The sequence below is a fragment of the Oncorhynchus tshawytscha genome, linkage group LG12 (genome assembly GCF_018296145.1).
Source record: "Oncorhynchus tshawytscha isolate Ot180627B linkage group LG12, Otsh_v2.0, whole genome shotgun sequence".
Classification (NCBI taxonomy): Eukaryota; Metazoa; Chordata; class Actinopteri; order Salmoniformes; family Salmonidae; genus Oncorhynchus; species Oncorhynchus tshawytscha.
In genome coordinates, this window is record NC_056440.1 from 26,224,823 (window position 1) to 26,230,769 (window position 5,947).

Genomic DNA, 5,947 nt, shown 5'->3' on the forward strand with positions numbered 1-5,947 from the left:
TGTTTACTCAGGGAATGTTACCCTCTGTGTTTACTCAGGGAATGTTACCCTCTGTGTTTACTCAGGGAATGTTACCCTCTGTGTTTACTCAGGGAATGTTACCATCTGTGCTTACTCAGGGAATGTTGCCCTCTGTGTTTACTCAGGGAATGTTGCCCTCTGTGTTTACTCAGGGAATGTTGCCCTCTGTGTTTACTCAGGGAATGTTACCCTCTGTGTTTACTCAGGGAATGTTAGCATCTGTGTTTACTCAGGGAATGTTACCATCTATGTTTACTCAGGGAATGTTGCCCTCTGTGTTTACTCAGGGAATGTTACCCTCTGTGTTTACTCAGGGAATGTTACCCTCTGTGTTTACTCAGGGAATGTTACCCTCTGTGTTTACTCAGGGAATGTTACCATCTGTGTTTACTCAGGGAATGTTACCATCTGTGTTTACTCAGGGAATGTTACCATCTGTGTTTACTCAGGGAATGTTACCATCTGTGTTTACTCAGAGAATGTTACCCTCTGTGTTTACTCAGGGAATGTTACCATCTGTGTTTACTCAGGGAAAGTTACCGTCTGTGTTTACTCAGGGAATGTTACCCTCTGTGTTTACTCAGGGAATGTTACCCTCTGTGTTTACTCAGGGAATGTTACCATCTGTGCTTACTCAGGGAATGTTGCCCTCTGTGTTTACTCAGGGAATGTTGCCCTCTGTGTTTACTCAGGGAATGTTGCCCTCTGTGTTTACTCAGGGAATGTTACCCTCTGTGTTTACTCAGGGAAGCTGAAGTTATCTATAGTCATAAATGTGACTGGCTGTATGTCTGTTACAATTCTAATATCCTTCTTTACTCTATAGAAACAGCCTCTGTTTGGTTTAAGCTCTGTGAAGCTTCATGGAGTTAGACCTTTGGTGTTGTTCTAGAAGTGTCAGTGTGAAGTGTCAGTGTGACGTGTCAGTGTGAAGTCTCAGTGTGTTCCAGACTGCATGGGTTCTAGACTAGAGTATGGCTATATGTCTGTGGCTCCGCCAGTGTTCCATGTGTGCTGGTCTATTTCTGGATGCAAGGAAAGGAGTTACGTAAGACCTGACTATTCTTTCTTTCACTCTGTCTTCTCTTCATCTCCTTCTCTTTCCTTTCCTCTGCACATTTTCCTGCCTGTGAGTCAAGGCACTCTCAACCTCCGCTCTGTCAGACCTAACTGTGTTTGTGTGTGCATGCGTACGTGTGCTTGTGTTTAAAGTGGACTGTTTATCCCACATGTAGTCTGGGTGTAGCCTTGTGAAACCAGCCTGAGCTCGCAATAGCTCACATTCTGAAACAAATCTTGTGTCTGCTTGACCAGGCTAGTGTGAGTGGACCCTGGTCTATACAGATGTAGAGAGAGGGTGTTGACATGGTGATAAGGGATGTGAAGGCTGTGATAAAAATGGTTGAATAGCTCCCCCAACAGGTCTGTCCTGCCTGCCACAGACAGCAGACAATAGAGAGGGGAGGGAAAGCTATGCCAGGCATTCCTGATAGACATGACAAAAAGTCCTACCAAAATATAGAGAATACGCAGTACCCACCCTCGCGCTCTCTTCTGCCCTTCCTCTCTCTTTCTCAAAGGTCTACAGTGGGGTTTGGTCTGAGAGGTTGAGACGGAGAAGGTGTCAGAGGGAGAGAGGGTACCCTTTGTGTGTCTTTGTGTGTTCTCCATCTTGCTGATCACGTCTGAGCAGAAGAGAGCAGAGTAAAGAGGACATGAAATTGGAGATAAAAGAGAAGCTGCCAACTGTTTCCTCTCTCTATCCATCCCTCGCTCCGCTCTTCCACAGTAGAAAATGGTTATTAGATTAGTCATGGTTGATGTTTCTCATACAACACATCTCATTTGGCTTGGACTAGTTTGTGTGTTTGCGTGTTTGTGTACAGTGGGGCAAAAAAGTATTTAGTCAGCCACCAATTGTGCAAGTTCTCCCACTTAAAAAGATGAGAGAGGCCTGTAATTTTCATAATAGGTACACTTCAACTGTGACAGACAAAAAAAGAAAAAAAAATCCAGAAAATCACATTGTAGGATTTTTAATGAATTTATTTGCAAATTATGGTGGAAAATAAGTATTTGGTCAATAACAAAAGTTTATCTCAGTACTTTGTTTTTTACCCTTTGTTGGCAATGACAGAGGTCAAACATTGTCTGTAAGTCTTCACAAGGTTTTCACACACTGTTGCTGGTATTTTGGCCCATTCCTCCATGCAGATCTCCTCTAGAGCAGTGATGTTTTGGGGCTGTTGCTGGGCAACACAGACTTTCAACTCGCTCCAAAGATTTTCTATGCGGTTGAGATCTGGAGACTGGCTAGGCCACTCCAGGACCTTGAAATGCTTCTTACGAAGCCACTCCTTTGTTGCCTGGGCGGTGTGTTTGGGATCATTGTCATGCTGAAAGACCCAGCCACGTTTCATCTTCAATGCCCTTGCTGATGGAAGGAGGTTTTCACTCAAAATCTCACGATACATGGCCCCATTAATTCTTTCCTTTACACGGATCAGTCGTCCTGGTCCCTTTGCAGAAAAACAGCCCCAAAGCATGATATTTCCACCCCCATGCTTCACAGTAGGTATGGTGTTCTTTGGATGCAACTCAGCATTCTTTGTCCTCCAAACACAACGGGTTGAGTTTTTACCAAAAAGTTATATTTTGGTTTCATCTGACCATATGACATTCTCCCAATCTTCTTCTGGTTCATCCAAATGCTCTCTAGCAAACTTCAGACGGGCCTGGACGTGTACTGGCTTAAGCAGGGGGACACGTCTGGCACTGCAGGATTTGAGTCCCTGGCGGTGTAGTGTGTTACTGATGGTAGGCTTTGTTACTTTGGTCCCAGCTCTCTGCAGGTCATTCACTAGGTCCCCCCGTGTGGTTCTGGGATTTTTGCTCACCGTTCTTATGATCATTTTGACCCCACGGGGTGAGATCTTGCGTGGAGCCCCAGATCGAGGAAGATTATCAGTGGTCTTGTATGTCTTCCATTTCCTAATAATTGCTCCCACAGTTGATTTCTTCAAACCAAGCTGCTTACCTATTGCAGATTCAGTCTTGCCAGCCTGGTGCAGGTCTACAATTTTGTTTCTGGTGTCTTTTGACAGCTCTTCTGTCTTGGCCATAGTGGAATTTGGAGTGTGACTGTTTGAGGTTGTGGACAGGTATCTTTTATACTGATAACAAGTTCAAACATGTGCCATTAATACAGATAACGAGTGGAGGACAAAGGAGCCTCTTAAAGAAGAAGTTACAGGTCTGTGAGAGCCAGAAATCTTGCTTGTTTGTAGGTGACCAAATACTTATTTTCCACCATAATTTGCAAATAAATTCATTAAAAATCCTACAATGTGATTTTCTGGATTTTTTTTCTTCTCATTTTGTCTGTCATAGTTGAAGTGTACCTATGATGAAAATTACAGGCCTTTCTCATCTTTTTAAGTGGGAGAACTTGCACAATTGGTGGCTGACTAAATACTTTTTTGCCCCACTGTATGTGTTTCAGTGATTGGGATGGTTGTTAGTCAGATTTTGTCACGACATGTGGTACTCAGTGCTGTGTGTCAGTGTGAGTGTGTCTGTGTGTGCACATTTTGTGAGTTATGTAAGCCATCATGAGCACCCTTCAGGCTTGTGGGTGTATATATTCATGTGTTTTTGCATGTGTGGTTCATGTTGTGTGTGTGTGTCTGCAGAGATGGGAAAGAGAGAGTTTCCATATGGTTGACAAACCACTATAGAGAGAACAGGTCTGGGGGGTTGTAAGGATGGTTGTTGTCTATTCATGAGAGGAACTAAATGTTTTAGTTGGATTTGTTTTGATGTGACAGATGTAGTAAACTGTAATGATGAGGATAGAAGAGTCAGTGGAACAAATACAGCAGTAGCAAACTGAATGTTGTTAATGTTATAGAGATAGATGGATCTATCTATCTATCTACAGTTGAAGTCAGAAGTTTACATACACTTAGGTTGGAGTCATTAGAACTCATTTTTCAACCACTCCACAAATTTCTTGCTAAGTCGGTTAGGACATCTACTTTGTGCATGACAAAATCATTTTCCCAACAATTGTTTACAGAGAGATTATTTCACTTATAATTCACTGTATCACAATTCCAGTGGCTCAAATGTTTACATACACTAAGTTGACTGTGCCTTTAAACAGCTTGGAAAATTCCAGAAAATGATGTAATGGCTTTAGAAGCTTCTGATAGGCTAATTGACATGATTTGAGTCAATTGGAGGTGTACCTGTGGATGTATTTCATGGCCTACCTTCACTCAGTGCCTCTTTGCTTGACATCATGTGAAAATCAAAAGAAATCAGCTAAAGATTGTATAAAGATAAAAATTGTAGACCTCCACAAGTCTGGTTCATCCTTGGGAGCAATTTCCAAATGCCTGAAGGTACCACGCTTATCTGTACAAACAATAGTATGCAAGTATAAACACCATGGGACCACTCAGCTGTCGTACCGCTCAGGAAGGAGACGCGTTCTGTCTCCTAGAGATGAACATACTTTGGTGCGAAATGTGCAAATCAATCCCAGAACAACAGCAAAGGACCTTGTGAAGATGCTGGAGGAAACAGGTACAAAAGTATCTATATCCACAGTAAAACGAGTCCTATACCGCTCAGCAAGGAAGAAGCCACTGCTCCAAAACCGCCATAAAAAAGCCAGACTATGGTTTGCAACTGCACATGGGGACAAAGATCGTACTATTTGGAGAAAAGTCCTCTGGTCTGATGAAACAAAAATATAACTGTTTGGCCATAATGACCATCGTTATGTTTGGAGGAAAAAGGGGGAGGCTTGCAAACCGAAGAACACCATCCCAACCGTGAAGCACGGAGGTGGCAGCATCATGTTGTGGGGGTGCTTTGCTGCGGGAGGGACTGGTGCACTTCACAAAATAGATGGCATCATGAGGAATTGAAAATTATATGGATATATTGAAGCAACATCTCAAGACATCACTCAGGAAGTTAAAGCTTGTTCGCAAATGGGTCTTCCAAATGGACAATGACCCCAAGCATACTTCCAAAGTTGTGGCAAAATGGCAACAAAGTCAAGGTATTGGAGAGGCCATAACAAAGCCCTGACCTCAATCTTATAGAAAATTTGTCGGTAGAACTGAAAAAGCATGTGTGAGCAAGGAGGCCTACAAACCTGACTCAGTTACACCAGCTCTGTCAGGAGGAATGGGCCAACGTTCACCCAACTTATTATGGGAAGCTTGTGGAAGGCTACCCGAAACGTTTGACCCAAGTTAAACAATTTAAAGGCAATGCTATCAAATACTAATTGAGTGTATGTAAACTTCTGACCCACTGGGAATGTGATTTAAGAAATAATAGCTGAAATAAATAATTCTCTCTACTATTATTCTGACATTTCACATTCTTAAAATAAAGCGGTGATCCTAACTGACCTAAAACAGAGATTTTTACTAGGATTAAATGTCAGGAATTGTGAAAAACTGAGTTGAAATGTATTTGGCTAAAGTGTATGTAAACTTCCGACATCAACTCTATCTATCTAACTCTCTATCTATATTGTGTCTGGTCAGGTCTGACAGAAACATGTGTACTACCTGTCGTCCTAGTTGTGTTAGGTGTCTTCCTCTCTCCTCCTCCTCCTCCTCTCCCTTCTTCCTCCCTCTCTTTCCCACTCCTTGGGACACTCGGGATCTACCACTCTGTGTAAACAGTCAGCTGACTCTTAAAAATCCAACGGCTCTTTTGAAACAGGAAACTTGCTCCCTTCCTTCTCTAACCCCCTTCCTTCTACCCTCCCTCTCTTCTCCCTCCTCTCACAACATGCCTCTCTCCATTTCACAATAGAACAGCCTGAGAGAGATGGGGGAAGGGGTGGAGGGCTAGGCAAACTCTCTTTGGGTGGGAGTGAGAGCAGACGAGGGAGGGA